We start from the raw sequence: 10,000 nt of genomic DNA, 5'->3' as shown, positions 1-10,000 counted from the left end.
GACGACCTGGTGGTTTACGGGGCCGAGGCTTCTTATTCCTCACAGCCTCCGCCGAGAAACACTAGAGCGACTCCATGACAGTCATCAGGGGATGGAGCGCACCAAGCGACGGGCCCGACAAACGGTGTACTGGCCTGGTATGGACAGAGACGTTGAGAACGTCGTTTCTGGATGCTCACTATGCCGTCCACTCCTACCAAGCCAAGCCAACGAACCTCTCTGGCAGGACACGGACACACCCAGCAGGGTGTTTGAGTCAGTTTCTGCAGACTACTTCCACGCAGCAGGCCGTACATACCTCGTGTATGTAGATCGCTTGTCTGGGTGGCCTCACGTGTCTGCATGCTCACGTCCAGCATCGGCTGATCAGCTCGTTCGTGTCCTTCGGGGTGTGTTCGCCGACACGGGCGTGCCTGTTCTCCTGAGGACTGACGGTGGACCGCAGTTCACTTCTTCATCGGTACGGCGCTTCCTGGCTCGATGGGGGGTGGAGCATCGTGTATCTTCACCTCATTATCCACGCTCCAATGGTCACGCCGAGGCAGCGGTCAAGTCCGTGAAGAAGCTGATCCTCACGACCACACAGCAGGGACACCTGGACGAGGATGCGTTCGCTCGCGGGTTGCTGGAACTGCGCAACACTCCGAGGGCGGAAGGGCGATCACCAGCACAAGTCCTCTTCGGTCATCCTATGAGGTCCTGTGTCCCGGCTCATCATCGCTCATACGCTCAGCAGTGGCAGCGCGCTGCTGATGAGTGCGACGCCAAGGCAGAGCGACTGAGGAAGAAAGCGAAACTTCGCCACGACGCGTCCGCCCGTACTCTTCCTCTCCTGCACCTCGGTGGCCACGTCGACGTTCAAGATCACACGACAGGCCTCTGGGATCGCCTGGGTGTCATCGTGGCTGTTGGGCGAAGGAGAGACTACCTCATCAAGATGGGCAGCGGTCGCGTGATGTGGCGTAATAGAAGACACCTACGCCCACACAGACCTCTTGCTCCCCTTCCTGTCGAGCAGCACACCGCTCATGGCGGTGCAGCGCTTCAGCATCAGGGTCACGAGGAACACCACCATCCCGGCAGCCCGGAGCATCAGGGTAACGGGGTACACCGTGGCCGAGAGCAACCAGAGCGTCGAAGCAGCCGACAGCGTAGGGAGCCGAGACGACTGCAGGTGCGGTGGCACCGTAGCACCTACGATTAGTCGTACGTGTTCATTGTACGCTGTGTTTGTTTTGTGTATATGTACCGTGTTTTCTGTACTTCAATCATTGTAACTTTGTTTCATGTGTTACGGTAGCCATAACAAAGATAAGGAATCTTCCTTATGTCTCGGGGGAGGTGTGTGGTTGTTAGCTAGTTGTGTGAACGAGTGAATGAGCGAGACTTGTGTGAGGCATGAATACGTGTATGAGTGAACGAGCTAGGCTTCAGTCATAAGTGTTAAGTGGAAGTGCGCGGCCTGGCGCCGGGAGATCACCTACCTCCAGCCTTCTGTTCACACCTTCTGTGAATAAACACCTGCACTGTTACCTGCGTTTCCTGTGCCCCTGCTGGTCAAGAGTCGAACAGTGGTCTTCCCTCATTCATAGCTTCATCCCTCCTCCTCGTCCTCCTCCTCCTCCTCCTCCTCCTCCTCCTCCTCCTCCTCCTCCTCCTCCTCCTGACTCAGCTCCCTCCCTCTTTGGCTTACCTTGCTAATGATAGTCTTCCTCCTCCTCCTCCTCCTCCTTCTCCTCTTCCATCTCTCTTTCCTACTTCATTATTATTATTATTATTATTATTATTATTATTATTATTATTATTATTATTATTATTATTATTATTACATTCATCATGATTTCCACTTCTCTCTTTCTTGTTTGTTATTTTTCCGTTTTCTTTAATTTTCTTTAATCCTCTTCCCCTTGCTTGGAACACGTCTCTCTCTCTCTCTCTCTCTCTCTCTCTCTCTCTCTCTCTCTCTCTCTCTCTCTCTCTCTCTCTCTCTCTCTCGCTCTCTCTCTCTCTCTCTAATGCTCTTCCTTCCTGCCGTTGACTCTTTTTCAGTACCTCTTTATTTATTTACCTCTCTCTCTCTCTCTCTCTCTCTCTCTCTCTCTCTCTCTCTCTCTCTCTCTCTCTCTCTCTCTCTCTTTACTTTTCTCCTTGGAACAATGGTGAAAGAGGCAGAGGAGGAGGAGGAGGAGGAGGAGGAAGAATGAAAAAGAGGGAGGAGGTTGGGAAGAAAAGATGAAAGGATACGAGAAAGAGGAGGAAGAAGAAGAAGAAGAAGAGGAGGAGGAGGAGGGAAATGGAAGAGCAGTTAATGTTGGTCATGGAAGAAGAAAAGCAGGAGAAGGAGGAGGAGGAGGAGGAGGAGGAGAATGATGCAGAAAGCAAGGAGGAGGAAAAGGAGGAGGAGGAGGAGGAAGAGGAGGAGGAGGAGGAGGAGGAAGAGGAGGGCACGTGACTTGATCATTAGAGTTTACCCCTTCCTCCCTTCCTTAATCTCCCTGTAACCTCCCTAAGTATTCTCCCATAATCTCTCTATCCTCCCTTAATTAATCTTTCTCTATTAGTCTCCCTTTTATTCTCCCTCAAAATCTGCATTCTTACCAGTATCTCCTCTCTCTCTCTCTCTCTCTCTCTCTCTCTCTGGTAGTGGTGGTGGTGCTGGTGGTGGTGCTGGTGGTGGTGATGGTGGTGGTGATGGTGGTGGTGGTGGTGGTGATGGTGATGTTAGTCGTGGCGGTGATGGTGATTCACAACAACACCATTACCACGTCACTAATCTCCCTCACTCCCTCCCTGATCACGTCCTCTCTCTCTCTCTCTCTCTCTCTCTCTCTCTCTCTCTCTCTCTCTCTCTCTCTCTCTGTTCCCTGCAGTGTTTGCTTTCATCCTCCTTCTTTTGTGGCCTGAATGTGTGTGTGTGTGTGTGTGTGTGTGTGTGTGTGTGTGTGTGTGTGTGTGTGTGTGTGTGTGTGTGTGTGTGTTCTGAGTGGTTATTTGGCATCTTACCTTTCTTCTTTTCTTCCTTCCTTTCCTTCATTTCCTTCCTTCCTTTCTTCCTTCCTTTTTTGCTTGACTTCTTTTTCTTTTCTTCCTTCATACTTTTCTCTCTTCCTTTCTTTTCTCTTGCTCTTCCTTCCTTCCTTCCTTCCTTTCTTCCTTTCGTCCTTCTTTCCTTCCTTCCTTCTTTCCTTCCTTTCTTCCTGCCTTTCTTCTTTCCTTCCTTTTCTGCTCTTCATTTCTTCTTCTTTATTTTCTTTTTCCCTTCCTTCCATCCTTCTATCCTTTCTTTTTCTTCCCTTCCTTCCTTCCTTCCTTTTTTCCTTCCTTCATTTTTCTTTCTTTTCTTCCTTCCTCCATACATTCATTCTGCTCTTCCTTTCTTCCTTCTTTCCAATCTTTCTTTCCTTCCTTTCTCCTTTCTTTCTCCCTTTCCTTCTTTCCTTCCATCTTTACTTCTTTTCTTTCTTTTCTTCCTTCTTTCGTCTTTAATGATTGAATACATTTTTTATTTTTATTTTCTCTATCTCTCATTTTCTTTCTTTTCCTCTAATTATTCCTTCTTTTCTTTTTTCTTCCTTCCTTCCTTCCTTCCTTCCTTCCATTCCCCTTTCATTCGCTTTCTCATTTTCCTTCCCATCATCCTGTTCTGTCTTAATTCCTGTTTTATTCTCTCTTTTTCCTCCTCTCCTCTTCCCTTCTTCTCTCCTCCTCGTCTTTCTCCTCCCTTCCTCTTTCTCACATTCTTCAAACTCTTTACTTATTAACTAAATGCACGTTTCCCTCTCTCTCTCTCTCTCTCTCTCTCTCTCTCTCTCTCTCTCTCTCTCTCTCTCTCTCTCTCTCTCTCTCTCTCTCTCTCTCTCTCTCTCTCTCTCTCATAACGTAACTTAGCCGAAACCTCCCCTCGACTAAACTCCCTCTCTCTCTCTCCCTCTCCCTCTCTCTCTCTCCCTCTCCCTCTCCCTCTCTCTCTCTCTCTCTCTCTCTCTCTCTCTCCCAAAGCAATGAGGTCCAATTAAAAGATTCATACGAACGGAAATAATGGGAAAGAAATATATATCTGCATGTTGCTAGGACACCGGGAGAGAGAGAGAGAGAGAGAGAGAGAGAGAGAGAGAGAGAGAGAGAGAGAGAGAGAGAGAGAGAGAGAGAGAGAGAGAGAGAGCAGCACATTTCCGTGTAATTTTCCCTCTTTTTTCCCTCTCTCTCTTAATGGAGGCACTTGCGGCTTCTCTCTCTCTCTCTCTCTCTCTCTCTCTCTCTCTCTCTCTCTCTCTCTCTCTCTCTCTCTCTCTCTCTCTCTCTCTAAGGGCACAACACTTAGTTTGGCCCATGGAGCGTGTATGGTCTCTCTCTCTCTCTCTCTCTCTCTCTCTCTCTCTCTCTCTCTCTCTCTCTCTCTCTCTCTCTCTCTAACCAAATCATCGTATAAAGGCACCAAAAGACCATTACTTCCGGCGGAACAACACGATGCATTGTGGGAACGTGCTAGAGAGAGAGAGAGAGAGAGAGAGAGAGAGAGAGAGAGAGAGAGAGAGAGAGAGAGAGAGAGAGAGAGAGAGTTGCTGGGTGACTGGACTCGGGAAGAAAACAAATAAAAAAGGTCAATAAAAACGAAATATAAGAAAAATTTGCAAAAAAATGAAAGTAAAGAGAGAGAGACAGAGAGAGAGAGAGAGAGAGAGAGAGAGAGAGAGAGAGAGAGAGAGAGAGAGAGAGAGAGAGAGAGAGGATGAAAGAAAAATAGATGAGTTTTTGAAGTGAAAGAGAGGAGAAAGCGAACTGAGGAAGAGGAAGTGAAGCGTTGAGAGAGAGAGAGAGAGAGAGAGAGAGAGAGAGAGAGAGAGAGAGAGAGAGAGAGAGAGAGAGAGAGAGAGAGAGAGAGAGAGAGAGAGAAGTAAAGGGGAGAGACCAGAACAAGGGATGGATGGAGGGAGTAAGGGCAGGCGTGTCTCTCTCTCTCTCTCTCTCTCTCTCTCTCTCTCTCTCTCTCTCTCTCTCTCTCTCTCTCCCTCCTCCTCACGTGATAACTGTAGCGTGCCGGCGAGGAGAGAGAGAGAGAGAGAGAGAGAGAGAGAGAGAGAGAGAGAGAGAGAGAGAGAGAGAGAGAGAGAGAGAGAGAGAGGAAGAAAATTAGTAGGGACAAGAAGGGATTGATTGCAGGAGAGAGAGAGAGAGAGAGAGAGAGAGAGAGAGAGAGAGAGAGAGAGAGAGAGAGAGAGAGAGAGAGAGAGAGAGAGAGAGAGAGAGAGAGAGAGAGAGAGAGAGAGAGAGAGAGAGAGAGAGAGAGAGAGAGAGAGAGGATGACCAATCACCTGTCGTAGGGAACGTTTTTTGATTGGAGGTTGACAGGTGTGGGTGGAGAGAGGGAGAGGGAGGGGGAGAGGGAGAGGGAGAGGGGGAGGGAGGGGAAGATGAAGGAAGGGAAGGAAGGAAGGAGGGAAGGAGGGTCAAATGTCGAGTATAGTTCTCACGATGGCTCTCTCTCTCTCTCTCTCTCTCTCTCTCTCTCTCTCTCTCTCTCTCTCTCTCTCTCTCTCTCTAACAACATTATCGTCTGAACCCAAAATAGCCTTCCTGTTTTCTTTCTTAATTATTTTTTCTCCGTTTTCTTTTTGAATTTTCCGTCAAGGGGGTTGTTTTCCTTCTTTTGAGTGTTGTTGTTGTTGTTGTTGTTGTTATTCCTTGTTTGTTCCCTTTTCTCCTTTGTTCATTTTCAGTTTTTGTATTCGTTATCCTCCTCGTTTTCCTCCTCCTCCTCCTCCTCCTCCTCCTTGTTCTTATTCTTCTTTATTTGTTTGTTTCTTTCTTTTTTCTTCTTTTCCTTTCTTTTTCTTCTTTTTCTTATTCTTGTTTTTCTCTTAATTTCGGGTCTTATTCTTTGTCATTGTTGTTGTTGTTGTTGTTGTTCCTTTTTTCAACCCTAATCCAGTTTACGTTCATCACCATTCCATCCTCCTCCTCCTCCTCCTCCTCCTCCACCTCCTCCTCTTGTCAACACGCCCTCGTAGTGGTGAGCGGCGCGTCATAGAAAACGGAGGATGGGTGTTTGTTGTCTTGGGGGGTACTGAGGTAAAAGTAAATATGGCGACGAAGGAGCAAGGAGTGTGTTTGTGGTGTTTGGGTGTTGTGCGGGTGTTGTGTCTTGCCCTACAGTCCTACACCTTCAGTACTATTGTTATGGTGTCCCGAGGTGCCGCTGTGATGGCGGTGATGGTAATGGTGGTGGTGGGAGGAGAGGGGGGAGGAGGAGGAGAAGGAGGAAGGGGTGTAAGGTGAGAAATTTTCATTGTTGCTGCTATTGTTTGTTGTTGTTGTTGTTGTTGTTGTTGTTGTTTTTGTTGTTGTTGTTTTTGTTTTTGTTTTTGTTGTTGTTGTTGTTTGTTGTTGTTGTTGTTGCTGTTGTTGTTGTTGTTGTTCATCATTATCATCATCATCATCATCATCAGTATCTTGTTCTTTTCTTGTTCTTGTTCTTGTTCTTCTTGTTCTTCTTGTTCTTTTTCTTACTACTACTACTACTACTACTACTACTACTACTACTACTATTACTATTACTTTTACTACCTTTTTTATTTTCAAGTCGTTTATATTGGTCGAAACATCTGGGACATTTTTTTCGTATTGTATGTAATCGTCTGAGAATTTAGAAGCATTTTTTCTCGTATCTATAATTATCAGAGCATTTTTTGAGCATTTTTTTGGTGTTTTCTCTCCTTGCTTATAATTATCGAGACATTTAAGGACATTTTTCTTGCGTTTATAATTGTTGGTGGATTTCTGAGCATTTTCCCCGTACTGTTTATAGAAGTCTGGGCAAACGCGTGCATTCTTCGGTCTCTCCAACGGCTCACTAATTGACGGCGCCCCGAACACCCGCCGTGACTTCCCTTCCCTGGCGAGCAAGTTTGCCTCCCCGCACATCTGTGAAAGCAAACTGTAATTTCTCTTCGCCAAACTTGTATCGAGGGTCTGGAAGAGTTTTGGTAACGGCGTAACTGATTGGTTGGCTGGCTGGAGAGTTGCGAGGGACATGCAGGTGTGTATGTCAGGTGTGTTTGACACGTGTGTCTGTCAGGTAGTCTCGTCTTGAAAGGAAAGAAAGGGAGAATATATACTGCAATGATAAAAGGAAGAAGGGAAAGAGGAGAGAAGGGAGAAAAAAAATGTACTGTTATGATAAAGGGAAGAAGAAAAATAAAGAAAAAAGAGAGAAGGAGGAGGACGAAGTAAAGAAGAGGTTGGTAGTCTTGGCTTGTGAAGTTTCAAATAACCAGCTTTTTAAATGACTGTTCGTTTAAATGCTCTGTTCGTGTTTTTTTTTCTGCCTTTTTTATGTAAGAGAGAATTTTGGCCTTGGGTAACAGAAAGCTGGAAAAAAAGGCCAGTGAAGATGCCAGAGTAGGGTAGTCAAAGAGATCCAAAATTTTGAAAAGTGTCTTAAGAATATAATAAAAAACAAAAGAAAATCAGGGTTGGTGCAGGGAGCTACCAGGCCTACACGTGGCAGTCCCTGTATGAAACATGTCTGCCTACCACCTACCATCCCCATCCATAAATCTTTCTAATCCTCTTTTAAAGCTCCCTAATGACTCAGCACTAACAACCTGATTACTGAGTCCGTCCCATTCATTCCTTGACTGGTGCAAAAAAATAAATAAATAAAAAATGAATAAAATAAATAAATAAATAAATAAGTAAATAGATAAATAAATGAAAGTAGAAGGTTTACATGTGCCGATCTCTGTACGCAACATATCTACTTATTTCCACTCATCATTCTTATACAACAGTGAGAGAAAATAATTAGCACATGAAGGCCATTTGAACGCTCTCCTTATTCAACCATCAATCATCTGTGCTATTACCAAACTGAGGGAGGCACCGCTTGAGAGATTCTGAACCACTCTTGACGAAACTGTGACGTATTGATTGTTAGGAAACTGGGTGATTAGTGAGGCAATTAGTGACGGGGAAAGAAGTAAGGTATTGTTCTTTTGTTGTTGTTGTTGTTGTTGTTGTTGTTGTTGTTGTTGTTGCTTTATTTATATACTTATTCATCTTTGCAGGAGGAGACTGAGCAAAATCTACAGAACAAAACATAGGTAAGAGAGAGAGAGAGAGAGAGAGAGAGAGAGAGAGAGAGAGAGAGAGAGAGAGAGAGAGAGAGAGAGAGAGAGAGAGAGAGAGAGAGAGAGAGAGAAGCTCGGTGGTCGTCATGGCTCAAAAGGACATCCTCATTTGAGCAAGGTGATGTTAGGGTAGGTTAGGACACACACACACACACACACACACACACACACACACACACACACACTCAGTAATTAAGCAAGTGTTAATTGACCACTATCTCAATTACAGTACACAGAATATTCAACATAAATTTTCAAAAACAAGTTAGAAAGAACATCAATGAAAACTTTTAAACATAATGGCCAAGCAAACCTAATCCGACCTTTACAAACCCGGTACAGTTGAACACATCCATCCAACACATCATTTAACAGGCTGTCGCGGAGGGTTACCAAGGTGGGCAAGGGTGTGTTCACGACCTGTCATAGTTAAACAAGCCCTCGAAGGATGCTTACTTTATATTTCTGATAGCTCCACAAGAAATCTATCTCATATCTGGACACACTTATATAATCTACGTGGACATATATACAACTCATCTAGACATACATATATTCAACCAGCACATCAAGACACAAACAAGAATTAAACACGATAAATAACCTGATGAAAATAGATTTAGGTACAGTGACGGTCAAATGTGTCCTGTTTCCTTGCCATGCTCAGCCCCCCCCCCCCAGGCACCTAGCGCTCCTCTCCTCACGACGCAAAGGAGGAGGAGGAGGAGGAGGAAGACTGGCAGCGCGTGTGTGTGGGAGGAGGGACAAAGATGAGAGCCTGACCTAGTTACGATCCGTCATAAAAACGAAGCAAGACAGAACTTATGACCGGGACTGTACAACCCAATGAACTCTACGATTGGGAACACACACACACACACACACACAGTATTGCAGCAAGCCAAAAAGCCAAACCGTCTGTCGTGAAGCTTACGTGTATAATCCTCTCCTTGGTGCCGGGCCTGCCTCAGTCTATTGTGCGTGTACTACATGAACCTGGGGCGTGATGCTGCCAGGGGAGGAGAAGGAGGAGGAGGAGGAGGAGGAGGAGGAGGAAGACTTGGGAATGTGAGAGGAGACAAAGATGAGAACAGAAGTAGGAAAATACGGAGGAAATACGGTTACGAAGAGGAGGAAGAGGAGGATGAGGAGGAAGTGGAGAAGGAGGAAGAGAAAGAGGAAGAGGAAGAAGATTTGGGAGTGTGAGTGGGAGGAGACAAAAATGAGAAGAGCAGATGATGGAGGATGTATATAGCTTAGAGGAGGAGGAGGAGGAGGAGGAGGAGGAGGAGGAGGAGGAGGAGGAGGAGGAGGAGGACTTGGTGTATGCCTTGGTGGAGAGAGAGAGAGAGAGAGAGAGAGAGAGAGAGAGAGAGAGAGAGAGAGAGAGAGAGAGAGAGAGAGAGAGAGAGAGAGAGAGAGAGAGAGAAAACAGGAAATATACTACAAAAATAAAAGGAAGAAGAGCAAGAGGATGAGAGAAAGAAGAGGAGGAGGAGGAGGAGGAGGAGGAGGAGGAGGAGGAGGAGGAGGAGGAGTTAACAAGGAAAATGAGGAAAAGAAGATAACTGTTGTAGGGAAAAATATTACACAAGGATAAAAGAAAGAAAGAAGAAGAAGAAGAAGAAAAGAAGAAGAGGAGGAGGAAGAGGAAGAGAAATACGGAAATAAAATACGAAGGAAGAAATAAAAAAAAAGGGAGAAGTTGACTGTAAAAAAGGGAAGAAGAGAAAAAGAGGAGGAGGAGGAGGAGGAGGAGGAGGAGGAGGAGGAGGAGGAAGAGGTGGAGGTAGGCAGATCACGTCACTTCTGAAGGGGAGGGAGGAGTGAGAGGAAGTGAGTGAGCGGTCTCTCTCTCTCTCTCTCTCTCT

The 10,000-nt window shown here is 45.8% G+C and overlaps 1 protein-coding gene across 2 annotated transcripts in view; it reads left to right on the top strand.

The window, feature by feature from the left end:
* LOC135092080 (WAS/WASL-interacting protein family member 1-like) overlaps nt 1–10,000 on the top strand; it is a 75,970-nt gene that overhangs the window by 35,990 nt on the left and 29,980 nt on the right. For both annotated transcript variants that reach the window (XM_063990281.1, XM_063990280.1), the window contains exon 2: nt 8,067–8,102. The gene's annotated coding sequence lies outside the window, so the exon portion shown is untranslated. The remainder of the gene's footprint in view (nt 1–8,066; nt 8,103–10,000) is intronic.

This window comes from Scylla paramamosain, chromosome 39 (assembly GCF_035594125.1).
Source record: "Scylla paramamosain isolate STU-SP2022 chromosome 39, ASM3559412v1, whole genome shotgun sequence".
NCBI classification, from domain to species: domain Eukaryota; kingdom Metazoa; phylum Arthropoda; class Malacostraca; order Decapoda; family Portunidae; genus Scylla; species Scylla paramamosain.
This window is presented reverse-complemented; position numbering and strand designations above follow the sequence as displayed.